Raw genomic sequence first — 27,670 nt, forward strand, 5'->3', positions numbered from 1 at the left:
ATAGCCAAATGGGAGGAGCTGGCTTGCTGTTGTGGTGATGATGGTGGTGCTGGTGATGGTGTTGATCGTAGTGATGATGATGGTGGTGATCACGGTGGTGGTGTGATAATGATAGTGGTAATGGTAGTGGTGGTAGAAGTGGTGATCATAATGATGGTGGTGGTGATGATTATGATGGTGGTGGATGGTGGTGGTGATGGTAATGATCATGGTGGTGGTGGTGGTAATCATGGTAATGATGGTGGTGATGATCATGGTGACGGTGGTGATATAGTGATCATGGTGATGGTGTGGTGGTGGTGGCAGCAGCACTAGTGGTAGTGGTGAGGGTAGTGAGCATAGTGATGGTGGTGCTGGTGATGGTGTTGATCGTAGTGATGATGATGGTGGTGATCACGGTGGTGGTGTGATAATGATAGTGGTAATGGTAGTGGTGGTAGAAGTGGTGATCATAATGATGGTGGTGGTGATGATTATGATGGTGGTGGTGATGGTAATGATCATGGTGGTGGTGGTGGTGGTAATCATGGTAATGATGGTGGTGGTGATCATGGGGCTGTTGGTGGTGAGCATTGTGATGGTGCTGGTGGTGATGATGCTGCCACTGCTGGTGGTCATTAAAATTCATGAATCCCCTCTGCAGAAAGGGAAGAGCTCTGGCCAGAATCATGTCAAGCCCTCTCTTCTGAAGCCAATTGTAGCAAGAGGAGATGGGGTAGCAGGTGGCATCTGTAGACCACAGCTGGTTGCATGAGGCCCTCCCAGATTCTTCCAGAGCCAAGTACCCTGAGCCTCTGGCACTTGCCTTCTCTCCTACGCATGTTCTATACTAGCTTCACTTGGGCTCAGGGCTGATTCTGGTTCTAATTAACGACCTCAGGCAAAAGGAGGGTTCTGGTGAGTTGAACACCCTGCCCCAGGGCTCAGCACAGATCCTGGTCGGTGACAGGTCCTTGGTAACACATTTATGAATAACAAACCCTTCAGTGAGCCATTGTCTTGCAGGGGACCAGGAACACTCCGGCTGGGTTCCCAGGTCCCTCCTGAAGCTCTCAGGAAGGCTGTGGGTCCAGGGTCTGGACAGCAGGGGCCTCGCCGAGGACAGAGATGGCCTCAGGTCCCAACTGTAGAGAAGAACGTGTCATAACCGCATCATTCCGAGGTGGAGACGGGGGTTTGCTGAGTGGGCCTTTCCTGTGGCCTGGAAGAAACACATTTTGTTTTTTACTGTAATAAAAAGTGATGGCTAATATTTCTGATGGCCTGTAACATGCCACTTTAAAATTCTATACCAATTCACTCACTTGAACTCACAGCAGCCCTGTAACATGCGTATCACCCTCATCAACAGCAGCAGCAGCATCTTACGGAGGGAAAGCTGACACGGTGGGGCGGGCAAGCCAGCCGCCCACCTTCCACAGCAGGAGTTGGTCAGTGGCAGACCTGGACACGACCCAGGAGGCCCAGGCTCCTAACCACTGCACCACACAGCGCCAGCTGCCTCGTGCGACCCCCCACCCTGGCCCTGCATCCTGCACCCCTCCTCCAGATGTGTGTTCCGCAGTGGCTTCAGCCCCTGTTGGGGGACGGCCAGGGTCCAGGCAGGCCCTCACGAATGACGGAAGTGAGTCCTAATGAAGGGCCCTCTGGCAAAGGCTGGGGGTCCCAAGAGTGGAGAGGGGAGGGCTGGACACAGGTCCGGCCTAGCAGGAAAGGGAAGCCACCGGGTCCCTAGGATCACTGACAGCCACTGCCAAGCCACCCTGGCAGGAGGCAGCCCTGTCCAGCACCCCAACCTCTCTGGTCCCCTCCTCTGAGTTCCTGTTAGTGCTGCCCCCTCTCAAACCAGAGCTAAGGGCTACTGATGCCCTCGGGTGCAGGGCCCAGAGGACCCCCAGCCAGAGGGGTGGAGAAGGAGGAGTTCAAGACGCAGAGACAGACAGGTGGGGCGGCTGCCCAAGGCCACAAGCCCGAGGTGGGGCCAGGGTGACTTGACTCCCAGACCTTCCCTCAGCCGCCCCTGTGGCCTGAGTCGCAGCCTGGAGGGCTTTGGGACACGGTGATGATCATCCTCCAGGCTCCAGCAACCGCAGTGTGCTCACAATGGGATCTTCATTCACTCCCTACCGCCCTCTGGGCCGAAAAGCGGCTCCTGTTTGTCTACTCCTCATAAGCTGCTGCTCAGAACCAGGAACTCGAGGCAGCCCCCGGGGCCACTGACCCAGGGCAGGTGCACACTCCCTGGGCCAAGCCCCTTTCCCAGGTGGCCTTCTGCAAAGGCCACCATCCTGCCTGTGACCGTAAGCACACCTCTGGGAAGGGGACGGGGCCCACTGTTTTGGGAGACTGCCCAGCAGCCAGCTAGCCCCAGATGTGGCTGCCTACCCACGGGCTCTGGAGCCCAGAGGACCCGAGGCCCCACCCGTCCATCTTTCTCATAGTGGAAGCGACGACGCCGCCGCCACCGCCGCCACCCGCTGCTCAGGCTGGAGGTCTGTGTCCTCTCTGATGCCTCTTGCCCCCATGTGCACGTCTGGTCCTCAGGCTGATAGACGGTGACCAGTCCTTCCAGAGAACCGCCCGCCGTCTGTATCTTCCCTGCCACATGCCGGGTTGGCTTCTGCCCCTTTGGCTGCTCTGCCCTAGTGAAATTGCAAAATTCCCTTTACACGTGGCGCGCCCCTGCAAATTTGTGCTTAAACTGCATTTTTGTAAATTGAATCCCAGCACGCCATGGCCTCCCGAAGCTCCTCTGAGATTGGCTCCCAGGGAATCCTAACACTTGAACCTTCTCTCTGCCCCGGCACAGATTTCCAAAAGGCGGTTTTCATGGATCCACCCATGCTTACACCCCGGGTGGTACCGCGGGTCTTCTTTAACGGCTGGTCCATGCACTGAGCTCCTAGGAGCTCTGGGGTAACTTGAGCCGGCTGCTCCCCACTTGCCCCTTTCTTCCCCAGCCCCCACCACCCCAACCACGCCATTCTTTCTTCCCGCAGGGCGACCTCTACTGAGGGTATGGGCCAGGCCCTTGGTCCCCCGCCTTCTGATTGGATTGGGCCAGCTGCAGCACAGGAGGTGCCAAGGTTTGTCCCACCCTCCCCTCCCTCCCGCCCAAGTCCTGGCAGAGACTGTTTCCATGGGAGCCACCAGTCCCCCTGGGTGGCTCTGGGTTCCTGGCACACCTTCCTTTCCCTTGACCTCAAGGGGACAAAACTTCCCCTCCTTCTGGTCCCTGAACCCTACACACCTGCTGTTGGTCCCTCGACTCTGCTCACAGTCTCTAGGTGGCCTCTTCACGGAGCTGCCTCGCCTGGAACCCTCTGAGGGTGCCATCTGGAGCCTGCAGGGACCTGCCGGGTTCAGACCTCACAATAACCATGTGCCACACTCGGAAGCTCAAAACCCTGGCTCCGTCCACCCAGGGCCCCAGGTCACTCACTTCTAGCCCTTGGGTAGGCCGCGAGGGTGAGCAGATGCCTGGGAGAAGCAGGATGTAATGTGGGGTGCTCACCCCCCGCAGGCTTGCTCAGCCTCGGCACTAGTGAGGATGTCAGCTGGGCCCTTCTGTGCTGGGGGAAGCCGTGCTGCACAGGGTAGGGTGCTCAGCAGCCTCCATGCCCCCTGCCCCCCCCCCACAGACCAGGGCTCCCCTTCCCAGCCTTCACCTGTCGCCAGATGTTGCCAAGTGCCTCCTGGGGGCAGGGGGACAAAATCACCCCTGGCTGAGAGTCCCACTTCCTAGCATCATGGGATGAGAGTTGAGGACCATCTGGGCAGGTTTGCTTCTCAGGGAGGGGACAGGACAGAGCAGACAGCCCAGGAACACAAAAAGTGTGTCCACAGCGAGGTAGAAACTTCTTGGTGGCCGGCCAACTAGGCAGGACCAGGCCTTTCAAAACGCAGCTTGACGCCCGGCCTGGCCCCTCCTGGCTCCCTCCCGGCCCTCCCCCTCCTGCCCTCCCTCTCCCCTTGCCCGCCGTGGGATGATCTGGGGAAGCAGCTGGCAGCAGGGGAGTACAGCTGCTGCGAAGTTATCCAAACGATTTATCTTAAGATTCATGCAGAATTCATTGTGTGGGGCCCGGGGTGGGCTGCGCTTTAATATTCATACAGATTTGGAAGAAATGGTAATCACGGGGTTGGGTAATTTGCACTTTTGCTTAAATCTCCTCCCAGGCTGGGCTGGCCAGCCCCTGCCCCCCTCTCCTCCCCTCCTGTGTCCTGGATTCCTCCCCGTCCACCAGGGCAGCTGGGGAGACTCAAAGACTGCGGGGGGCGGGGGGGGGGAGGTGCCAGCCTGCGTCTCCCCCTGCCGAACTGGTCCCATAGCACCTTTGACAGGGAGCATGTGGGGTGGGCAATGATGGGGAAGAGTCACAGGAGCCCCTGGGACATCTTGACAGGAAGTAGATAACCTGCTATAGCAACCAGATATGTGCAAATTAGCATTGATCAGCCTCAAATTAACAGCTTGGGCATTTCAAACCCAAAACAAGGGCTCAGCTCTGCTCTGATCTCTCCCTCCCTTCCTCTGGAGCCCCCCCCCCACGGCTTCTCCTCCCCACAATGACAACTGTCGGTGCCTGATGGCGGAGGAGGCTGGCTTCCTGGGGAAGGGGGACCCAGGGGTCTCCAGCCACCTCTCACCAACCGGCTCTTTCAGCCTCACAGAGGGGAGACCCTTCTGGATATTGTCTGTGGCTCTGACTGCCCAGAATAGCCAATGTACCCTCCCAGCTGGGGTCTGAACCCCAACTATACACAGAAAGAGCGTTAGGACTTCCTTCAGGACTCGAGGCCACACGCCACGAGCAGGTGTCTGCCTCCTTCCCAGGAGAGGCGGAGCAGCCTGGTGATCCCCAGGGTGATGTCTGAGAGGCCCCAGGAGGTGCACTGGAAAAACTTCCCCGGAGAAGGCCCAGGTCCCCCCGGCAGATGGCCTCTGCTTCTCTGCGTCTCCCCTCCCTTCTGCAGAGAGGAAGGGTAGAGCCCAGGGAGGGAAAGCCAGGAGCCAAGGTCACTCAGCAAGCTGGAAGAGGAGGCCGAGCCCGCCGCCCAGCAGAGAGCGCACCGTCTGAGTGTCCAAGAGGGAGGGATTTGGGCAGGGATTGGGGGCGCTGGTGGAGGAGGGCTGGAGCCACCCAAAGGAGATGGGAGGCAACTTGGGAGATGGTGACAGCAGGAAGCTGTCCCTCCTGCAGCCCAGGCAGGAAGGGTGAGGGAGGAGAGGCAGTCTCCAAATCCGGCTCTTCTGGAAGCTCTCCACAGGGCAGTGCTCCCTCCTCCCTGGCCGCACCACACAGAGCCAACAGGGCCCCTCTGCCAGGGTCAGGCCCAGAGCTGGAAGCATGAAAACCGGGTCTGAGGATAGGCAGGCCACTGAGCAGCACAGGGCTCTCGGCCCAGACATTGTCCCCTCCCTCTGTGAGGCCTTGCAGGGGCTTGGCAAGAGGGGGCTGGAGAGCAAGGCCCGGGACGAGGGCCCTGGCAGGGCTCTCCCCAGCCCCAGCACTGAAGGAGAAGCAGAGCTGGGCTTGACAGCTGGGGCTGAGGGACTGTGGCACTGCCACCTGCCCTCTCCTGTCGCCTTCCTCCATCCCCTGCCGGCATCTGGTCAGCTTCCGACCCCAGCACCAGGCACTACCTGCCACTACCCGTCAGCTCCCCACCACCACGCAGCCGCCCGGCTGGACCCAGGATAACGGGAAACACGCCACCACCCAGATGCCACCCCTCCCCCTCCCCCTCCCTTGACAGTGAAGACTGACTGTCCAAACCCCTGAGACACACCCCAACACACACACACACACACACACATCCCAACACACACACACCACACACACACACATACACACCACACACACACATCCCAACACACACACACATCCCAACACACACACACACACATATCCCAACACACACACACACATCCCAACACACACACACACACACACACACATATCCCAACACATACACACCACACACACACACATATCCCAACACATACACACCACACACACACACATCCCAACACACACACACCAAACACACACACACATCCCAACACACACACACCACACACACACACATATCCCAACACATACACACCACACACACACACATCCCAACACACACACACACACACATATCCCAACACACACACACCACACACACACACATATCCCAACACACACACACCACACACACACACACATCCCAACACACACACACCACACACACACATATCCCAACACACACACACACACACACCACACACACACACATCCCAACACACACACACATATCCCAACACACACACACCACACACACACACACATCCCAACACACACACACCACACACACACACATATCCCAACACATACACACCACACACACACACATCCCAACACACACACACACACACATATCCCAACACACACACACCACACACACACACATATCCCAACACACACACACCACACACACACACACATCCCAACACACACACACCACACACACACATATCCCAACACACACACACACACACACCACACACACACACATCCCAACACACACACACATATCCCAACACACACACACCACACACACACACACATCCCAACACACACACACACACATATCCCAACACACACACCACACACACACACACACACACACACACACCACGTGCATTGCAAACTCATGCATCAATGTCCTGGAATTAAAGTCCCCTGGGTCACTCTCAAGACAGACTGTGTCAAGATGCAGAAGTTCATTAAAGCAGAAAGTGAGTGTGATGGCCGGGAGGGAGCCCTGGGAGATGGTCCCAGGTCTAGTGTGTCTGGGGGAGGAGACCTCGCAGCACCAAGAGCTGACGTTTCTTGAGAGACGGCTCCCGGAACACTGAGGATGCGGCAAGGATGCCACTGTGCGTCTCAGGCAAACAGTGAACACAGCGACATTCCTCAAGAGGCTTGGTCACCCCAGTCATTGTCACCTGCAGTAGAGGGCCCTTGGCTCTGCACTTGGGGTATGGCAGGCAGCACTGTTACCTGCCTAGCATGGTAACCTTCCTCTGGGCTCTCTGGGGGACTCTTGTGCACTGCATGTGACTCAAGCAGGTGACCTGAGCTGTCCCTCCTCCTGGTTCTGGACACGATCACACCCATGGCTTGTGTCATCATGTGATTGAACTGTCATTGCTGCAATCCTCCCTTCAGAGTGATTGGCTCGGAAAGGGGCTGTGGTTCAAGCCAGCCAATGGGAGTCTTCTCTGAGAAAAAACATACTAACTCTTTTGGAAAATGATACTTTATAGATTTCACTGATCATAACAAATGTATCCCTCCGGTGCAGGACACAGTCAGTGGGAGGGGGTGGGGAGGAGTATGATGACTCAATTTTGCTCTCAATTTAGTTGTAGTTATGGTTTGGATATGAGGTGTTCCCCAAATCTCCTGTGTTAATTCAGGAGGTGAAGTGGTTAGATTAGGAGAGTGATGACCTAATCAGTGGGTTGATCCATTTGATGGGTTAATAATTTGAAAGCACTAACTTGGTGGTAACTAGGCAGCTGGGCTGTGGCTGGAGGGGTGGATCACTGGGGGCACGCCCTTGGGATTATACCCTGTTCCCCTGGCTTCCCCTTTCTCTCTCTGCCTCCCAGCTATAATGAGCTACGCAGTTTTCCTCTGCACCCTTCCGCCATGATGCTCACCTTGCCAAGCTTCAGACCCAGAGCAAAGGAGTCAGCCGACCACAGACTAAACCTCTGAACCCAGGAGCCCAAACCGAACGTTCCTCCTCCTCTAAGTTGTGCTGCTAAGATGCTTTGGTCACAGCAATGCTAAACTGACTAACACCACTGTGAACCTAAAACCCTCTAAAAACTAAAATGAAGCCTATTTTCTTAGAAAAAATAAAAAGATTACATTCTTTAAAAACCAGGAAGAAGACACCTGAAAGGTTGATGCAAATATAGAAAAGGACGAAATACATTTATAATTTAATGTTAAAATAGTTCTGGATGTGAGGTTGAGGAGCTGATATTTCCACTTTATAATTAAAAGCTATTTCTGTAAAATTATATGAGGTTCTTTTTTTTTTTTTTTTTTTTGGTGGTGGGAGCAGGTAGGCATTTAAAGCACAGAAACGACTTAAATAGCTTAGTTTCTATTGAACTGCTTTTGGGTGTAGAGAATGAAATGATATGAAAGGTCATTTGTAACTATCTTTTTAAAAGTCATCTTTATCGAATTTGAACAAAAATCACACACTTATTTTTTAAAATGATCCTTTGCATGGTGGCTGCTAGCACTGGCTCTGAGAGTCTGCAAGGCCAGTGGGCATCTGCCTGGGCTGAGGAGTGGCCTGTCATGAGAGTGAGTCCAGGGAGAAGTTCGAGGAGGAGAGAAATGGAGAAGGCTCCTGAGCAATTGTCGGCGCCCTGGAAATAGGTACGCCTAACGTGAACACAATTCTTGAAACTTCCAGACACGGGAGCCAATGAGTGCCCTAATTCAAGCTGGGTTTCTGTGATTTGCAACCAAAACATGTCCTAATAAAATGCACGAGTGGATGAACAGGCATGCAAACCCAAGCCTGGAGAGAGAAGGAACAAATGCCCACTCCCATTCCTGAGACTCGGAGCTGAAGAGACGGTGATGGACGGGGCAGGGTGGACGGGCCTGGCCTCGCACATAGCTTAGCAGCAGGGGAAGACGGAAAGCGCCCTCTTGTTATCAAGCCCAGGCCCAGAAGCTCATTCCACAGGAAGAGCAATGTCTGTGTTGGGAGAAAGAAAGGCTTTATTCCGTGGCCAAAGAACAGAGAAGAGGGAGAGCTGTGCTCCCGCATCAAATCCTCTACTCCAGGGGTGGGGGGGTCACAGACACGGGAGGGAACCGTGGGGGAGGGATCCTCATCTTTCTGGGAATAGGTGGAGATCTTGCAGGAACTTGGCTGCCACCTCTTTTCCTTGTTTTCATGGTCTGGCGTTAGCCGTCATGGTGACAGGTAGGGGTCTTTAGCCTTGAAGCAGGAGGAGAAAGACCAGGCTAATCTAGGTTGAGTTGGCCCTGTGTCACAGTTTTGGGCAAAACATTTCTCACATGATCAACAAGTCTACATGCAGAGCTGAGCAGAATCTGACCCAAAGGGACCCAAAGGTTAAGGCCCTGTTATGGTTGAGATGTGAAGGGTCCCCCAAAAGCTCATGTGTGAAATAACCGAGAAGGTTTAGAGGTGAAAGGGTTGGGTTATGAGCCTTGTCGCAGTCAGTGAATTAATCCCCTGACAGGGATTAACTGGGTGGGGAGGTTGTGGCTGGAGGAGGAGGTCACGGGGGCTGCCTCGGGGGTACATGTTCTGTCCCTGGACAGTGGAGTCTCTCTCTGCTTCCTGGTGCTGGGTTCCCAGTTGCTCCCCTCCCCTACACTCCTCCACCATGATGCTCTGCCCCACCTCAAGCCCCCAGGAACACAGCAGCCATCTGTGGACTGAGACCTCTGAAACTGTAAACCCCAAAGTAAGCTTTTCCTCCTCTCATTGATCTTGTTGGGTCTTCTGGCCACAGCAGTGAAAAAGCTGACTAGATCGGGCAGCAAAGGGGACAGACCCGGTATGAAGGCCGAGACGCCTTCTCATCCCATTCCAGCCGTCCATCGGGCACTACAGGCGCAAGTGAAGACTCTGTGTTTTCAACAAAAGCAGCCCGCAGGAGCCTGGGGGGGTGACCCAGGGAGCCATCGTCCTCATAATCCCCACGTCAGACATCAGAGATGTGCTCTACAGCAAAGCTAGTGGGAGACTGGCCGTGTATTGTCCGGCTGTGTGGCCTCTAAAATGAGTGATTTTCTTAACTAAAAGCAAGTGAAGAGAGTATTTTAAGTTTTTCCCTTGGGAGCACTTTGATGTGTAAAATGATCTTGAGGACAGGTGGAGTCCAGGCTAGTGACCACCTCAGTGCATCCTACAGTTCATGCAGAGAAGCAGATTTTACCAGAAGGTCGGGCTGATGTTGAAAGCTCCCCAGATCAGATCCTGGCCCATTGGTTGCACATGGGGAGTAACTGGCTGGGCACCAAAGTCTGAACTACAGGGAGATGAGGTCCGGGTGCCCTTCGAGGGCACCGCTGCAGCTTGGACTGGGACTGAGCTTGGTGCCATCCTGGAGATGGGGAATGGGTCCTTGTTCCCGGTGTGGAAGATTAAACACCTGGGAAATGCCAAGGCAAGTGTAGAAAGCAAGTTTTATTTAAGGAAGTTGATAATGACAGACTTCTCCAAAGAGAAGGGGCCCCGGAGCTGGGAGTCTAGGGAAAGGAGTGTGTCTTGCTCTTTCAGAGACCCCAGACCCTTCTTTTGAATCATTGCCTTCTCTTATCCGTGTGCTTGCCTGGGAGCCGGGACAGGAGTTAATTGTTAGCAATTCGGAGTGCCCAGGAGCACAATCACTGAGGTTAACAACCTGTCGTCCTCCGTTTGATAACCAGTGATAACCAGTCCCCTCCCTCTCTGGACCCCCATCCTTCATGACCTACACTGACTGGCCAGGTAGGGCTGCAGGCAGATTGCTTTTTGGCAAAGAAATTGTGTTGGTGGGGCAGTCAGCACATGTGGGCTCATTTTATAGAATCATTCTCTTAACCTCATGTTCCCTCCAACCTCCCCTCTCTGTTCCCTTACAAGACCATGAAGTCCCTGCGTCAGTGTCAGGGCTGCGCAGGACCAATCTCCAACAGCGCCACCATGTGGTGGTAGGAAGTGATGGCAGGAATGGACAGATGAGACGTGGCGTGGAGCTGTACCCCTGGATGTGGTGGAACTAACTTCCTGAGGTTCTTGGACACAGCACTGTAAGGGAGGCCACAAGAGGGAGGTCCTGAGCATTTTGAGGATTCCAATAAACAAGGAAAAAAAAGAGCTGTAACCTATTGTGATATTCTATAATACCGGGCTTCTCTGGGTAGGAATGCATCCTGCTGGAGAGAGCCTGAGCAGAGCAGGATCCCCTTCTGGCACACCCACAGTCTCTGGGCAACGTGCTCTGCAGCCTTCCTGCTGTGGGTAGGCATGACTGCTCCCCCCAGAGCACGCCCTCCATGTCCTGTGGCTGCAGGAACTTCGAGAGCACCTCACCTGGGGAGGAGCCTCCTGGGGCAGGAGCATGCACAGGGGGCGGCCGTGTTTGGTCCCTTTGCACCGTCTCCCACAGGGCAGCTGTCATCATCCCAGCCCAGCCCCAGGGGGGCTGGACATAGGCCTGACACCCACTTGGGGGCCCCCTGCTCCCTCAGCCCTCACCTACCCTTTTCTGAAGAAACTGTGAGCGGAGCAGGACCTCTCAGAAAGCCCTGGACGCCGGGCCACTGCGCCTGTCTGTCACCAGGGAGGGGACTGAGTCAGGTAAGCCTTGGGGTGGAGAGAGGAGGGGTCAGCAGCAGAACTGGTGAGGCTGGGGCTCAGCAAGGCCGTCCTCACCCGGCACTCTCCCTCCTACACCCCCGGAACCGTCACCCTGGAGGGAGCTCCTCTTGGCACAGCATGACCAGGGATGGTGGCGGAACAGGGCCGAAGCGGGGGGGGGGGGGGGGCAGGCAACAGGCGCCTCTGCCTACGTGCCCCCTCCTCGAGCCCAGGTTCTGAGCCCACAGTGATCCGCTGAGCTTCGGAAGGCCAGGCCAGCTGCTGCGGAAGCCGGTGGGCAGCAGTGCAGACTTAAGGGGGATTCGGGTTGAGCAGGGAGAAGGCAAGCGGAGTGGCTGAGGCCCAGCGCTGAGATCCCAGGGGATTGATTGGGGATGCAAAGAGCATCGCGTGCCCAGGCTGGATCCAGGCTCAATGGTAAACCCCTTCCCGGCCTTAGAGGGAAAACAGACAAGCTGCTCTCCACCTCGGCTTTAAACGGAACCCATCCACGTGTTTCAATGTTCTCTCCCCAGAATCGGCCCCTGCGTTCCATCTTCTCTAAGCTGGTAGAGAAGAAGGGGCACCTCTCCCTTTGCCTGGAAATAGAAAGCTGGCCTTCGTGATTTGCTCTGAGAGACTGTGCAGTTGGTAGGACAGGCTTGCTCAGGCTCGCGTGCTCAGACGGCCTCAAACCGCGGCTTTGCCCCTTACGAGCTGGGAGAGCAGGAGGACACTGCTTTATGTGTCTGAGTTCCAAATTCCTTGTGCACTAAATGAGCGGCATCGGCTACTCTGTGAGTTCTCTATGTCTGCAATAAGAAATTGCCACCGATGTAGTGGCTTGAAACAGTACCATTCATCTCACACTCTCAAGTTCAAGAGGTTCAAGTCCCAGTGAATCTCACTGGACCAAGGTCCAGCTATCCTTGTCTCACCGCCCCCTGGCTCCATCTCCAGGGCCAGCAGTGTGGCATCTCTGTCATCACTCTCCTTCCCTGACCCTCTCTTCCACTTCTGAGGACCCTTTTGTGGTGACACTGGGCTGATCTAAGCCACCCTGTTTGGGCTCTCTGTCCCCACCAAGATCCTGGACTTAATTGTATCCTCCAAGGCCCCTTTGCCATGGAAGGCCACACGTTCCCAGATTCCAGGGATCAGGATGTGGACAGCTTCTCTGGGGAGGGGACATTATTCTGCCAACCATGCCTACCTCTTAGTGTGGCTGAACAGGCTTGACAAGATAATGCATTTAGTAAAGGGCTTAACACAGTGCCTGACACACAGAAAACACTCAGTAAAAGCAGCTATTTTTAACCACATGGCCATCTCTCATGATATCTAAAAAGGGCAGCTCTGCCTGCCTGGTGGCATGCCAGGCCCCTCCCTGTGCACACATGGCATGCTGGCAGTGCCCGGGGCACAGGCCAGGCTGCTGCCTGCTCTCTCTCTGCACACAGCCCACCTCTGACCCCAAATCCAGCTGCCACAGTGTGTTTTGCTCATGCCCAGGCGTTTGCATCCTCTTGCTGTGCCACAGATGTTTGCACAGATGTTCACCTGCTAGTGGACATGTGTGCACACACATGACCTGCTGCTCAGGCTCAGATGGGCACACACACGTGCACACAGTTGCTGTGTGCATGCCCACACTTCCCGAGACCTCCCACCCAACAGACAGAGTCCCCGCTCAGACTGCTACAGATGCTTCTCCCATCCCCAGGAAGTCAAGCGGCCCCCACAGCCCAGGGCGACCGTCAGTCTGTCGGCAGCCATAGCAGCCCCCAGCCTGCACTCGACACCCCCTCTGTCCTAGGTGTCACCACCTCCCCCTCCTGCTCCCTGAGCCTCGGCTCCATTGATTGGCCTTGCAGCTCGGCAGCCGGAGATGTGCCCCAGCTGGAGGAAAAAACGCTTGTAATTTATGGAGTGTCTGATTTTTAATCAGTTTTTTGTTCCTGCGCTGTAATTGTCCTAATTAGATATACATATTTTGATGAAGGTTTTTCCAAAATAAAAATTGTAATCGAATCTTGCTTGACATTCTTTACACCCACTCGCTCGGATTCACACTGTGGCAGCCTCGGAGCCATGCGTGTGGCTCGGGCCTCTCCACCAGCCCCCTGGGCCACCCAGAGCCACCCAGCCGGCCTTCATGGCGGGGAGGCAGGCTTCCATTAGACGGGGCAGGTTTTCTTTGGACCTGGGCCTCCAGGTGCCCCTTCAGGCTGGGGCGGCCGGCCCCTGGGCTGGGCAGGGCGAGGAGGCCTCCCTGGGCAGGCTCCAAATTGCCTGGCGCTGGCCTGCCCTCCCTCTGCCCCAGCTCCCGCCCTGCACCTCCCTAGGAAAGAGAGGCCCTGCAGCCTCGGGGCCCTGGCTGGTTTCCGCCAGCCCCTATTCTGATAAACAATGACCATGCCCACCACTTAGGGGCTACCTACCATGTGCCAGACACTGTGTTCCATGTGCACGGCCCTAATCTGCATGACAGCCCTCCGAGGGAATTTCATCCAGGAAGAAGTCAAGGCTTGGAGAAGGTAATTGGCTCCTCAAGGTCACAGAGCAATAAACACAAGTGCTGCCGAGTGTCTCGGTCCTCAACGGAAACAGTGTCCCCAGCAGCCCCTCTGAGTGAGAGACCCACACAGCTGCTCTTACCGGGACGGCAGCATTAATCTGCACTTGACCTTGAATGGCTTCCAGGCACAATTCCTTCTGGGAATCTGTAGTAGAGACCACAGGTGGGATGCCCGCGTCTGTCTAGGACCTGGCAACCCTGGTCCAGGGCTCAGTGTGCTGCCAAGGTGTCAGCACTCAGGCTGGCTGGCGGCGGGCACTGGAGCTGGTTCCAGGGGTCTTGCACCTAAGGAGAGCCCCAGAGGAAACCCACCAGAGCCAGGGGACCCAGCCAACTACTGTCTGTGCTGGTCCTTAAACCCTCGCCTCTCCCACCTGCTTTGAGATGCTGGGCCTGGCCCTCTGTCAGCCTCTATTCTGCTTGAGTTCCTTCTAGTTGGGGTCACTGGAGGAGACAGGAGAGGGACGTCATACTTCCTCCTTGCTTCTTGTCCCTCTTAGGGCCACACCAGTGGTCCTTCTCACCTGGCTCCACGCTCAGTAATTGGCCCCCGTTTTCAGTTTTCACTACCATAATGAGCCCCCCGAGCCCCCTCAGAGATCCCAGCCACAGCTGTGCCTGCCCTGCCCTGCAGAGCTCAGAGTCCCAGCTCAAGGGAGCCGACCCTCCAAGCTCCCAAATTCTAAGAATGCCGACCTCTTCCTCTGTCCCCCCGCCCCAGGGACGGTGGCTGCTTCCTGCAGTTGCTTCCTCTGCAATTGCTAAGTATGAAACAGAACTCTTGAGATCAAGGAATCACTACAATAAAAGGATTTATTGAGCAGTTACTAGTAGCCAGAAAAAGGACCAGGTCCTGGGACAAGTTCCCACAACCAGGAGCAGCAAAGCTAGCGTGCAGCTGGGAAAATGTCCGCTAGACCTGGAGCTAAGAGCATTTTTATAATGAAAATCTGGGGGAGAAAAGCCTAAGGAGTTCACATTGAACCCACTCTGTTTGTAGACAGGAGGGGCTTCAGGACAGCAGGGCCGTCCATAAGGAAAAGACACTGTTGCTTCAAGATGGATCAGGGTGAACGTTCCAGAAAGCTTATATACAAACAGGGTGCCGTGGCCCTAGTGGGGCCTCTTGTGTTCCCTGAGCCCTTTCTTTTCCATCCTCCTGAAAATTTGTTATCCCACTTTGGACATCTGTGAATTTTTCTTTGGCCATATCACAGAACACTTGCAGTTCTCTATTTAGCAGTCATTTAACCAACTCCTTCCTTTAAATTCTCTCTGTTAAAGTAACTGGTGTGGTTTCTGATTTTTTACTTAGCACACCCTGCACGGTGTCCAACTTCAAACTGGACAAAGAATATTGAGGGAGGCAGTAGCCACACCTGCCTTGAAGGACAGGGACGGCCCCGATGGCCCCCTGACCCACAGAATCAAGCAAGGAAACTCAGCAAAGTGTGCGGGCCTTTCCCGCTCGCTCAGCACATGCTGGCTGAGAGGATGAAAGATAGTGAGCTAATGGATAGAAGAACTAATGGATGAAAGAAAACGGTCAGCCTGGGGCACCTGCTCCAGACCCAGTCTTACAAAGTCCAGCCGAGCAGCCGGGCTAACATCACCAAGCACATCTGGTTAGTAGTAGTAGAGATAAGAAGCCAATTGCCCTCTGGAGTAATTTGACACAGAAGGTGGCAGTGGGAGTGACACAAACTGAGCACGTGCAGCCGGTAGTAATCAAGGGAACTAGGGCTGACAATCAGCCCCCAAATCTCAGCGGCTTAACACAATGAAGGTCTCTCTCTCACTCACTTGAATGTAGACGTTGCTGATCAAATCAGTCCGTCTGGGAGACTCTCCTCCAACTGTCAACTCGGGGACCCAGGTTCCTTCCATCTGGAAGCTCTGCTGTCCCTCCGACTTCCTGGAAGTCTTCGGTTAGGGCTTTAGAGAACGTGGAGGATCTCACACCCAACGTTTGACCACCTTGGCCTGGAAGCAGCATCATAATTTCCCTTCATAGCCCATCAGCGAGAATAAGTCATGGGACTCCTAGATGTCCCGGATGCAAGAGGAGCTGGGAATTACACCCATGGCTGGGCAGCTATCTCCCACTGACTGATCCCTACTCTGGAGGGGGGAACGCGTTGGCCAAGCAGCTTGCCACTTCTCTCACCTTCGGGCATGGTATCGAGTGGACGACATGATGTCAGAAGTGTTTGGCCCAACCCTTGCTTTCAAGAGACCACAAACAAGAGAACCCAGACAGACACCGAGCTGTGTCGACTAAAGAGGCAAAACACAGATGGACATTCTGCTCCATGGGTAACGGCCAAAACCCTGGACCTTGGATATGAGAAGAAACCTAAAAGTCGCGCATCTTACAATTCCAGACTTTTTATTGTTTTCAGTCCAATTAATAGGATAAGATTTGTGCTGATGAAACATGCAGAGACCCGTCCAAGACAAATAGGATCTGCCAATCTTGGCAGGCATGTGTTCATAAATGGCTGGATGAGGAATCGTTGCCACCCCAATATTTCCTCTTATTTCCATCCCAGCAAGAGCATCCTAATCCGATGACCTTAACAAAGTCTTTGAAAGGTCTTACTATTACTAGACATGCAGCACCTCCATCCAAAAATTACAATGAAGTTTTTTTCCCAAGAAAAATCCATCCAACCCTTCATGTAGGTTGGGCCATGACCCTTCCCTGATGGCTCAATTCCCCCCACCCAAGGTCCTGAGCCCTCTGCAATCTCCAGCAAAGGAAAGTCCATTATCCAACCCTAATACCCCATCTCTGAGGCATAGCAAAGAGTTAAAAGGAGACTCAAATTGGTCGAGGGAAATCTTTCCCTAGAATTAATTTGAAGATACTAAAGGGAGGGATGCCTTTTTCCAGAGGCTGATGCACTGGGGGAGGATGAACTTGGGCTACTCATGGCCATGAGCCTCACCGTCCCGAGAGGTCTGACTCCAGGGTGAGTCAAGAAAAGAGGAGAGAAGAGGTTTGAGTCCCCCACCCAGTCCCGAAGGCCGGGTCCCTGCTGCTTTCCCAGAATCCCTTGCAGCTCCTGCACCAGCACATTGTCATTTGCTTGGGCTGCCCAAGCAGGGTCCCCATCATTTGCAAACAAGTTCCTGACTCCTCGATGGGCTCAGTTCTGTGCTCAGCACATCTCTACTTTCCTGTTAGAACAGCAGCTGGCCGACAGAACTGGCCATGAAGTGCTTCCTAAAAGTGCAGATACCTGGGCTTCCCCTCAGGCTTGTGACCCAGAATCTCTGAGAATGGGGCCCGGGCCTCTGCAGGAGCTTCCAGGGACACTGACGCAGACCAGTCTGCAGGCCTCTGGATCACCCCAGGCCTGCTTTCCGGCTCAAAGCCCTGTGGAGAACAGCGCTGGCTCCTGTCACACTTGAAGATGGATATTGAAGGGCACCAACAGGACAAAACAGGTCAGCGAGGGCGCTCAGGCTGTTCTTCCTCTGATGTGTTTTTCAGAAATCAGGGTGTTTAACCAGGGAAAGAGCGAACTCACCGGGGACGTGCTGTCTTCAACAGTGTGGAATCTGTCATGTGGAACGGGGACAGATTGACTTTGTGGTGTCCCAGAGGGCAGGCCCTCAACCAAGGGCATCATGGTGCCCGATTTTAGCTAAACAAAAGAAAGAACTTTCCTGCAATTAGAGCTGCCCTGTAGTGGAAGGGCTGCCCCAGAAGGTAGTGAGCTGCCCGGCTCATCCATCAGGAGCTCGCCATCTGTCAGCTGCCCTGGCTGGGGCTGTCACAGCAGACAGAAGTTTGGACGAGCCGCCCTTCCCTTGCCAAGATTCTTCAACGTGGTCTGGAGACCAAAGAGGCCAGGCTCACCAGAAGGGCCGAGTGGCCAGAAGGGCTGAGAGGAGCCGGGGGTGCTGGGAAGGATTTGTGAGGGACACAGGAGCCGAGGTGGACCCTGGGGGCAGCACGGGCTGTAGCTGGAGTCAGGCATTTCCCACTCTGTGTGGCTTGGTTTTATGTCACTCTATCATCGTGACTGTGAGCTGCTCTTATACAAAGGGGACATTTCAGACATTTCCATTTTGGGAAAAAAGAAAAAAAGCGGTTGACCAGCTGATGTTTCATGGCAAATGTTTGCATAATCAGGAGTAATTGGGGGATGCCGGGGCCAGGGACCTTTGGGTCAAGGAAAGCAGAGTCTGTGGTTAAGACTCCAGTCACCTGTTCCTGACTGACTTAAATGTCAGAGTGGCCACCACACCTGAGCTATGCCTTTACTCAGGGTTTCTCGGGCATCTAGAAACATCCCTCACTCTGCCCCTTTATGTCTATAGGGAGAAGGCCGGAGCTGTGTGCCTCCCCAGCCACCAGGCAGAGGACAGGAGGGAGGGGGATGCTGGAGGGGGCACTGGACTTGCAGGTGTGGTGGAGAGAGGACACGGGGTTTATGACCCAGCCCCACACCCAGAGAGAATAAGGACACAGGGCTGGCTGGGTCTCAGTCCTGGGAAGGCCAAGGTGGTGCTCAGAACTCTACGGTTTGCAAGTGACAGAAATCACACTCAGGCGGTTTGATCAATGGGGAGTGTGTGGGCTCCTGGGTGGGGGGTGTGGGAGAGCGCACAGGACTAAAGGCCCACGTTGCATCCTCAGTGAGGAAACTTGCCCTCGGCAGGATCCACACCAATATCACAGGAAGGCTCTGATGGACCCTCTCCTGGCCCCTTAGACCAATCACTTCCACCCAGGGAAGGGGGCCCTGTGACTGGCCAGGAGTGGGGCACAGGCCTGTCCCTAGAGGCCTGGGAGGAGTGGATGACATTGATCGATCTCAGGGCTTAGGGTCAGCTTTGGGACAGGGTGGGGACAGCATTAGGGTTTAGGGCAATGGGAGGGGGGAGGAAGAGCAACTCGGAGCATGGAGGAGGGAACCCCTTACCTCCCTCCTGAAAGACCTGGTGGGCTGGTGGCCAGGGTGGGACTCCCTCCAGAATTGAGGGCAACTCTGTCTTCCATTCATGGAAAGATGGGTCAGAGCTGCTGAGGACAGCTTGTGCTGGCCCTGGGAGGACAGGGTACAGTGTGATTCATGGCAATGGAGGAGGAGACCCCAGGGAGATCCCACACCCATCAACGTCTGCATCCACACACAGACACACACAGACACACACACACCCGCACACTCTTTCACAGCTCACCCCCACACACACTCGGGTCCATGTACACTGTCATCACCCCCCACATACACACTCACACTCACACTCCCTTGGAACCACCATTTGCCCTCCCCTGCCCTGCAGACAGGTCACCTGCACCTGACCATCCAGTGGATGACATTATGTGTTGTTTCTAAGTCCTGCAGATGAGATGACATCTGCTCCGGAGATGGAAAGAAGAAAGAGAGTTTCATCTCTAAGCCGCCCTGGTGGCCAGGAGCTACAGGCTGCCATGGAAAGTGTCCATGCCCCACCCACCTGCCGGACTGTGCACCTGCAGGCCATCTCCACCCCGTCTCTGAGTCAGTCTGTATGTGCACAGTGGAGGTGAGCACGCCTGCCTCCCAGGGACACCCAGAGAGCAGACACCCCAGCACAGTGCTGTGCTCGGGAGTCATCCAGTGAGGTGGCTCCTCCCCTGCTCAGCTTCCGGCTGCTCAGACTCCCCGAGAGTCCCAAGGAGAGCCACCCCGGCCAGGCCCACCTCACCAGTGGAAGGGGTCCTCGTCCTGGTGAGGCGCAGACCTCGGGTCAACACCCGCTCGAAGCTGTCTCCCCAGAAAGGAAGCCTGCTCTGAGTCCCCTTGGAAGCCCGGCCATCAGGGCCCCTTGCCGTCCATCTGCTGGGCGTTTTCCTCCTCCCCCCTCGGTCTAGCTCTTCATCCACCTGAGCTCATGTTCCTCCTCGCCTCCAACGCCCTTCCTGTCCTCTGGTGGCTCAACAAGGCCTTTCCCAAGGCCACCTCCTCCATGAAGTGCCCCAAAGCCACATCCCCTTGACCCTGGTCCTTAATGACCCCCCCTTCTGCAGCCCACCTGTCCCCCTGGATTTAGGTGACCATTGGCTCAGCTAGACCTCGCTCCAGGGCACATTCTGCATGTGGCAAGCACTCTGTAACCCAGAGCTGGCCCAGTGCCAGCGGACAGTAGGGCCCCTGCAGATTGCACTGTAGAGGCACACGCACTGTGTCCTCGTCTCCCCTGGGAAGACGTCAGCTCAGCTTCCTCCAAAACACCCTCTTCTCTTCCCAGAGCAGCCCCTGGTATTTAAGGGTAATGAGCCCAGCACATCGGCCCCCAGTGAAATGCCTCTTAAGATACCGACTCCCAACAAGTTGACCACCCAGGAGCCTGGGGCTTTGGTGGCAGCCAGAAGAGAGCAGGCGGGAGCTGCAGGAAGGGGTGGCAGGAGCCAGGGCATGGACCCTCACCCCATTCCATACCAACAAAGAAGAGGAAACAGCACAGGCTCGGCCCCCCCCAACCCTGCCTCCAATCCAGCCAGGCTGAAGCAGGTGACGTCGGGCGGCTCTGGATGGGAAGTTGACAGCACAGAGGGCAGAACTCTCTGTGTCACTGGGGCGGCACGGAGTCGAGGTCCCTGGAAACCAGCATGGCTTCCCTGGGTGCCTGGCCGGGGGAGGAGCTGGTGCCAGGCTGCTGAGGCCCAGACACAGATGAGGTGTCCTCGTGAGCGGGGGTTCACTGGAGGTCACCGGCAGAGGCGGGTGCTCTTAGCAGGACCGGCTCACTAAACCCACCCCAGTCTGCGGCAGCTTCTCCAGAATCGGTCTGTCTCCAGGGAAATGGTGGCTCGGGGTGGGAGCTGGGGAGTGCCCCTCGGCTCCATGCCTGAAGCACAGGAAAAGAGCTTTAATTCCAAACAGGCGAGGGGGCCCCTTCTGCCCCATGTAAACACCCTGGGACTCACAAGCTCCGTCCTATGCGCTCGTCCTTCACTGCTGCTGGGGACATCCATGGGCCAAGGTTCTGGGGAGTCTGGGGCTGCCAAGTTCTTCTCCCAAAGCCGTCATCAGGGTCAGACCCAAGGCCCTGGGACAAAGAGGTTGGGAAGATTCTCCCTTTATCTTCACTGTTCCAAAGGGACAGTTGGGAGCCCCTACTCCACCCCAGCTTGCCTGACAGGGGAGAAGGGAGGGCCGAGGGGGAAGATGAGCAGGGGACAGAGGGCTGGCGGCCTCTGCACGGGAGCATCAGGCCCTGAGATGCAGTTAGGGCTGCTAATGTCGGCCTCCCTTCCTCTGCAGCTCCCGGTGACTTGGCAGACTCTTTGGGAGATGCTCCAGGCTGCATTAGTTTAGCATCCTTTGACCTTGAACGTCTTCTGCTATTCACACACCCCACTGGCTGCCTTCCATCCAGGCAGGTGGGAGCCGGGAGCCAGGACTTTGTCACTTTCCCGAAGACCAGATCTGTGGCACAACTAGTGGCCTGAATCCCCGTCTCCATCCCAGGCTGCACGTGTCCCTTGCACATTGAGCCGGTGAGACCTCCTCTGCCCCAGAGCTCTGTGGCACCCGGTGGGCCGGGAAGCCACTCCTCTCCTCCCCCACAGAGTGGATTCCTCCATGCAAAACAGCAAGAAAGGACAGCAGGCCTGAGCCCAGGAATGGTGAAGGGGTGCACAGCCACAGCGCCCTCCGGCTGCTCAGCTTCCAAGTTCTCGTCCTCCTCGCCCTCTCCCGCCCCTGCCCAGGGGCTGCCTTCCACACATGATGCTCCAGGATCCCTCTCCTTGCTTCCTGAACCTTTTCTTTCCCTCGGGTCCCACCCAGGAAGCAGCTGCACAGGCTCCTGAGGCACTGCTCGTGTCTTTCCCACTAGAGCACCTCCCGCTCACGCTGGACAGAAGAGAGCCTGGGCCTGCCTGGCCATCTGTGGGCCCCAGCGCTGCCCTGCCCAGGATCCAGGCCCTGCACTGAGGTCTTTTCACCCACCCAGCTCTCTGGGCTGCTCTGCATGGCCCCCAGCCTGGTGGTCAGAACTGAGAGGAGAGGAAAGGCCCTTCCCCGGATGGTCAGCCTCCGCCCCAGCCCTAGGCACAGTGATGGGCCTCTCAGACCAGCCCAGGAGAGGCCAGAGGAGAGGGAAGAGAGAAGACTTCTTCCTCCCACAGCCTCGCACTGTCTCAGCTCCCCCAGCATGGCTTCCCAGGAGCGCCTGCTTTCCAGATCCCCCTCCTGGCCACCCCCCGCCTGGCACGCGCTTCTGACCCATCCCTCAGCTGAGAACCGTGATTCTGCACATGCTGTCACTTGGGCCCACTCCAGGTGTTCTGCCTTGATTGGCCTGGGGCGCATCCTTATGGATATTTTCAAAGCCTCCCAAGTGATTCTACAGCCAAGGTAGAGGCCATAGGGTGGCCAAGGGGCTTTGAGAAATGATTTAAGCCAGTGTTTCTCAAACTGTCGTATACATTCAGATCAGCTGGGGACCGTGTTGAAATGCAAATTTTGATTCCACCATGGTGGGACCCCAGAGTGTTTGTCTCTGACAGCTGCCCAGTGATGCTGGTGCTCGTTCTCGGACCACACTTTGATTAGGAAAGATTTAAGCCAATGGTTCTCAAAGTGTGGTCCCTAGACCAGCTGCATCAATATCACCTGGGAGTCTGTTGGAAAGGCAGTGTCCTGTGGTCTGTCCTAGACCTGGTGAGTTACAAACAGGGCCATGCTCAAGATCACTGATAGAGGCCAGCCCCTCTCCCCAGGATACATCTGTCCCTCTGTCTGAAGGATGCCTTCAGAAAAGCCTTCTTGGATATAGCTCCCTTCCTGGACCAGCCAGGTGAGTGTTATGGGGGTGAGAACAAGTGGGTAGGAATTAATGAGTCCATATGTCAATTTCTGGCAGAGAATAAATGCACACGGTAAGAGGACAAATGTCTAGTTTTCAGACCCCAAGGGAGGGGGGGGAAAACACCTGAAACACACCAGCAATGGAGAGATGAAATTCAATTCCAAACTAAAAATACACATTATTTATCATTATCTAGAAGGAGGTTCGGAGAAGGCCATTAGCGAGAGTTTTCTGGCTGGCGCGGTTCTCAGTTGAAGAGCAGCAGCCAGGAGCGCCCATGTCCTACATTCCCCTTTGTCCCAGTCACGAGGCAACGAGGCAACAACTCCAAGGCCGGCGGCTGCTCCCACCGGAAATGATTTCCAGTTGCAAGGAGACTGGTGGGGAGGGCACCAGGCTCAGAGGTGCCAGCTTCCCAAGGGGTAAGCCATCTCCTGATGTCCCGGGGGGTGGGGACCTGTGTGGGGTGGGGCACACTCTTGACACTTTCCGGAAGCACCCTGGGTGTGCCCAGGCAACAAGGCGGGGTGGGGGGGGTCTTGGGATTATCAGGGAGGACCGGGAGCCTCCATGGTGACTGTGGCTATCTGTCCTATCCCCTGCCTGGGAGGCAAAGAAGTTTTGCTGGAGAATGTGGGCATGTTGCCCTGGAACCCACGTGGCCTCGCAGCTCCCAATCAACTAACCTTGGAGAGCTGGGGAGGCCCGGGAGAGGAGGCGGCCAGTTTTATGTTCAGAAGAATAAGGCTGAACCCTAAGAGGGCCAGGCTCAGGGAGGGAAGGAGGGGGGCAGACAAGAGGTGTACCTAGCAGTTAGCAGGAGCTGCTTCCACACCCAAGCAACCCAGTGGCACCTGTTATCAGGGGACCGTTCATTTAGGGAGAGAGAGGACATGGCTATGTACTTCCCTAATGAGTTTTAAGGGGGACGCTAGCAGTTAACATCTCCCTTTCTCCTATCCCGGGTCCCATTGTGCAAAAGATCAAGAGAAACACCTTGTCTCTGAGCCAGAGAATAAAATAGCAAGTGTTGGGCAGGAACTTGGGGTTAGACGAACATGTTCAAACCCAACTCCCCTACTTAGCTGTGGGGCTTTGGGCAAGTCACATACCCACTCTGGGCTTCATTCTCTTATCTGTAAAATGGGGAGAATAGCAGTACTTCCTTTGCACAATGCTTACTGGGGGGCCTGGCGCAGGGAGGGCACCAATAAGGCACACTGAGCTGACAGTGTGCCCCCTCACCCCCGCTCACGCCCGTGCCACTCCCTCTCTGCTCTGGAGGCTTGTGCTCCCCAGGGGGCTGCCCCTTCTTTTCTCAGGGGGGCCATTGTGGAGGGAGAAGGAAATGGAGGAGAGGAAAGCACGCTGAGGCCCAGCCCCTGAGGCTACATCGCTGGGCATGAATCCCAGGCCAGTGCCGGCCACCTCCCTCCCTGTGACATGCAAATAGTTCCCAGGTCCAGGCACAGACCCCCTCTGCCATGGAGGCCCGGCCCCCTGCTTTGCACCCCTTCTCCAACACCCTGAAGCACCTGCTGGGTGCCAGGCAGGGGAGGTGGGGCCCCTGTCCTTGTGGCACCCAGCCCCAACACTGTCTTGTTGAGCTGCGTAGATGTGTGTCCCTATTTGCCTGTGGGGACTGAAACTTCCTGAACACGGCGTGGTAGGACTCCTGGCTCCCAGAGCCAGCCCCTGGAACATCCCCACCCCAGCCCCACGTCCTCACCCCAGCCCCACGTCCCCTCTGTGTCCCTCTTCCTGTGCTTTCCACGAGGCCTGACAGTCTGTGGCTCCAGGTCCCCGGGAGGTCTTGCCATCCCATTGCCTTGTTTACCCATAAACTGGATTCGGTGAAATGGCCTGAGTGAGCCTCTGGGCCCCACAACCTCAGGAACCTCTCCTGGGCTGTAGGTCAATTTCTTAGAATGCCTTCATGAAGACAAAGCGGAAGCCATCAACAAAACTGAAGAGTCAAGGCAGCGAGTAAATCCAGCCAATGGCCCATTTCAAATACTGGCCCCGGGGTGAATTGGATCTCAAAGAAATGACCTTCAGGGAATTAGGCTCCCTCCCCTGGGGCCCTCCTCACCCAGGTCAGGCCACGAGGAAAGCTCACAGACCAGACGTGGCCGGCTGTCCCCACAGCCCTGGGGTCCCTGGGGTCCCACTGGAGTCCTAACGCTGGATTCCCTCATTCCAGCTGCTGATCACACTGATTTCATGGTCGTCAAACAAGCTCAGAGAGGATTCTGGAGTTTTGCAGAATGGAAGTGATACCTGAGAGGGGAGCTGCTGAGAGGAAAGGGCTCCGTGGGCTCACAGTTTCAGAGGTCTCAGGGCCAGACCGAGGGGCCCCTCCACTTCAGGCCTGTGGCAGGGAAGCACAGGGAGACAGGAAGTGTGGTGGGCAGAGGGCAAAGGGAGAAGGAGGAGGGGCCAGCTCCCCCCAACCACCTAAAGACCTCCCGCCAGGCCCCACCTTTTAAAGACCCACCACCTCCAATATCACCACCCTGACCATGCCTGTCACACATGGCCTGAGGGAGACACTTAACATCCAACTATAACAGTTCATTGTGCCTCACCATTAGTCCTGATGGTCCCCACACTCCAGCCAGCTGGTGTCCCTCACCATCAGTGACTTTTTGGCCTTGCTTTCCCAAGCTCCATCTGTGAAGGACAGGAGGCTGCAAAGGCCTAGGAACGCCCTAAGCATCAGACCAGGAGCCCCAGCCCACCTGCCCCCATGAGTGGTGACAACGCTTCTGCTCCACCTGGTCCCTGGAACTGCTTGGCAGGGGTCAACTGACGCCTCTGCTGCTGTGCTGCCTGACTCCCTTTTCAGAAAACCAACCTCATCGAGCTCAAGTTCAAGTTCACCACTTCAAACCTGCTGTTCAACGGACCTTAATAAATATGTCACCCAAATCACCACGATTGTGTGCTCACAAGGACAGGCTTGGCCTGGACCGCTCAGCTCAGTTCCAAGGACCTCAAACTCGGAACATCTTGAGTTCCACTCGTCAGACTGGCTCCTCCCTGCCTCGCCTCCCTGGTGGATGCCCTATCGCCCCACCAGCACCCAAGCCACGGCACCACCATCACTCTGAGCTGGGTCCCTGCAGGGGCACGTTGGGGTCTTTCTTTCTGCATCTTGGCCACCCACCCCATCTCTAGGTGGCCACCAGAGCTGTCTGAGACCCACATCTGGTCAGGCTCCACCCTGCTGAAGTTATCCAGTAGCTCTGCTGATTCCAGGTAATGGCCACCCCCCCCACACACTGGGGATCATTGTGTTGCTGTAGATGCAATGATTATGGGTGGCCTCTGCCCAAAACCACTTTCGCAGACTCTTGGACAGAAAAGCCAGGACTCAGCAGGGATTCAGAGGAGCTACCTACCTGCTTCACCCCATCCCAGTCGGCCTGTGGAGTCTAATTCTGCATTGCACAAACTGACCACTGGATGGGCACTGACCTGTCCAAACAGGCCTCTGGGACCAGGACCAGTGCATTGGGCCCCACTGACCTCATCCTCACACTGGGTCAAAGGAGCAGGTCTCCTTCCTACTTTGCTGGTTGCACATAGAGAGAGTGAACAGCAAGCTTGGCACCGCCAATGGGTTCTAAAAAAATAAAAGAAATTAAGAAGAAAAAGCAGCTCCATCTATTTACAAAACAGGATTACCATCCGCCGAATCCCGCGGGGGGCCTGGGGGATTTTGAAAACACATTCATTTTGTTTCGTCCTTATCAGAGTCACCTGTTCTCCCTGCCCCCACCCTGGCTGGCTTTATTACTCAGAGACCAATGCCTAAGCAGGTGTCCCTTCCCGGGCCCTTAGAAGGCCTGCTGCTGCTCCCCGTCCACCACCCAGGAGAGTGAGAGTGGGGAGACAGAGGCAGCTTTCCCCAGAGACCAGACTGCTGGCCAAGGCCACTGTGGCCACTCCTGAGACCTCCCCAGAGTCCCGAACCTGCAAGAAGAACCAATCTGCCTCCGAGACTCTGGTTGTCTGGAGAGAGAGAGAGGGAGAGAGAGGGAGGCTCCAAATAAAAGCCAGGGCAAGGTAGTAAGGGACTGAGGTGTTGTGAAGGGTGTTGGACGCCCATAATAATAAACATGTCGCAAATTGCAGTGTCACTCCAGGACTAACCCTGATGCAAAGGCTTCCTCCCGCGCCAGAGAGGGTGCAGGGTAAACAGCAGGGGAATCGATTCCTAACGCACTTTGTTCACGGAGCTCTCGGCCCATGTCCTGCTGGTGACTGTGCCAGTCCCCCACCTCCTGATCCTCTCCTGTGAGCTGCTGGCCTGGCTGAGGAGAGGGGTCAAGGTTTGGGGAGGTGAGTCCGAGGAGGCACACAGTCCTGGGGAGGTGACACAGCCTCTTAACTCTATTCTGGTGGGGTAGGGGGTGCAGGAAAGAGATCACACACTCGAGGGACTTCCCAAAGCGTCTGTTTCAACCATCTTACTTTACAGATTGGGAAAATAAATCTCAGAGAGGGTGTGGAGCTGTGAGAGGCAGCACCAGCCCATAAAGGAGCTACATGGATGGGGTCCGGTGCGCGCTTCCCGGGAGGAGAGGGAAGCGCTCTCTGCAGGGCCTCGGGTCTTGTTGTCCGAGGTCAGCTGAAGAACTCTTCAAGGGGTAATGGCTCCGTAACTCAGGCGCTAAAGTAATGGACGCGAGAGGAAGATGCCCTCCTGGCTCTAAATCTCAGGGGTGGCGGGAGCTGGTGGTGGGAAGGAGAGAGAAGTGATCCCCCCCCCCGACGTCCCTGAACAAACGCTGGTGACAAAAGTGCTCAGGGACTCATCGCATCGAGGAGTGGGGGGGTTGCCCTTCAGCTGGTAAATCTCTC

General features: G+C 55.8%; 1 long non-coding RNA gene across 2 annotated transcripts; it reads right to left on the reverse strand.

The window, feature by feature from the left end:
* Window positions 1–26,326, reverse strand: LOC124105956 (uncharacterized). 2 transcript variants are annotated; one of them, XR_009228537.1, is made up of 4 exons: window positions 26,206–26,326; window positions 25,390–25,474; window positions 25,082–25,172; window positions 1–1,201 (listed from the first exon to the last, which is right to left on the reverse strand). It is a non-coding gene; the product is annotated as an uncharacterized LOC124105956 (long non-coding RNA). The 2 variants fall into 2 exon arrangements; XR_006855939.2 differs by lacking the exon at window positions 1–1,201 and having other exon boundaries at window positions 24,563–25,172.
* Between the last annotated feature and the right edge of the window lie 1,344 nt (window positions 26,327–27,670).

Source organism: Marmota monax, unplaced genomic scaffold, assembly GCF_021218885.2.
Source record: "Marmota monax isolate L192 unplaced genomic scaffold, Marmota_monax_Labrador192_F-V1.1 WCK01_AAM20220418_F8-fsc00208, whole genome shotgun sequence".
Taxonomy (NCBI): Eukaryota; Metazoa; Chordata; class Mammalia; order Rodentia; family Sciuridae; genus Marmota; species Marmota monax.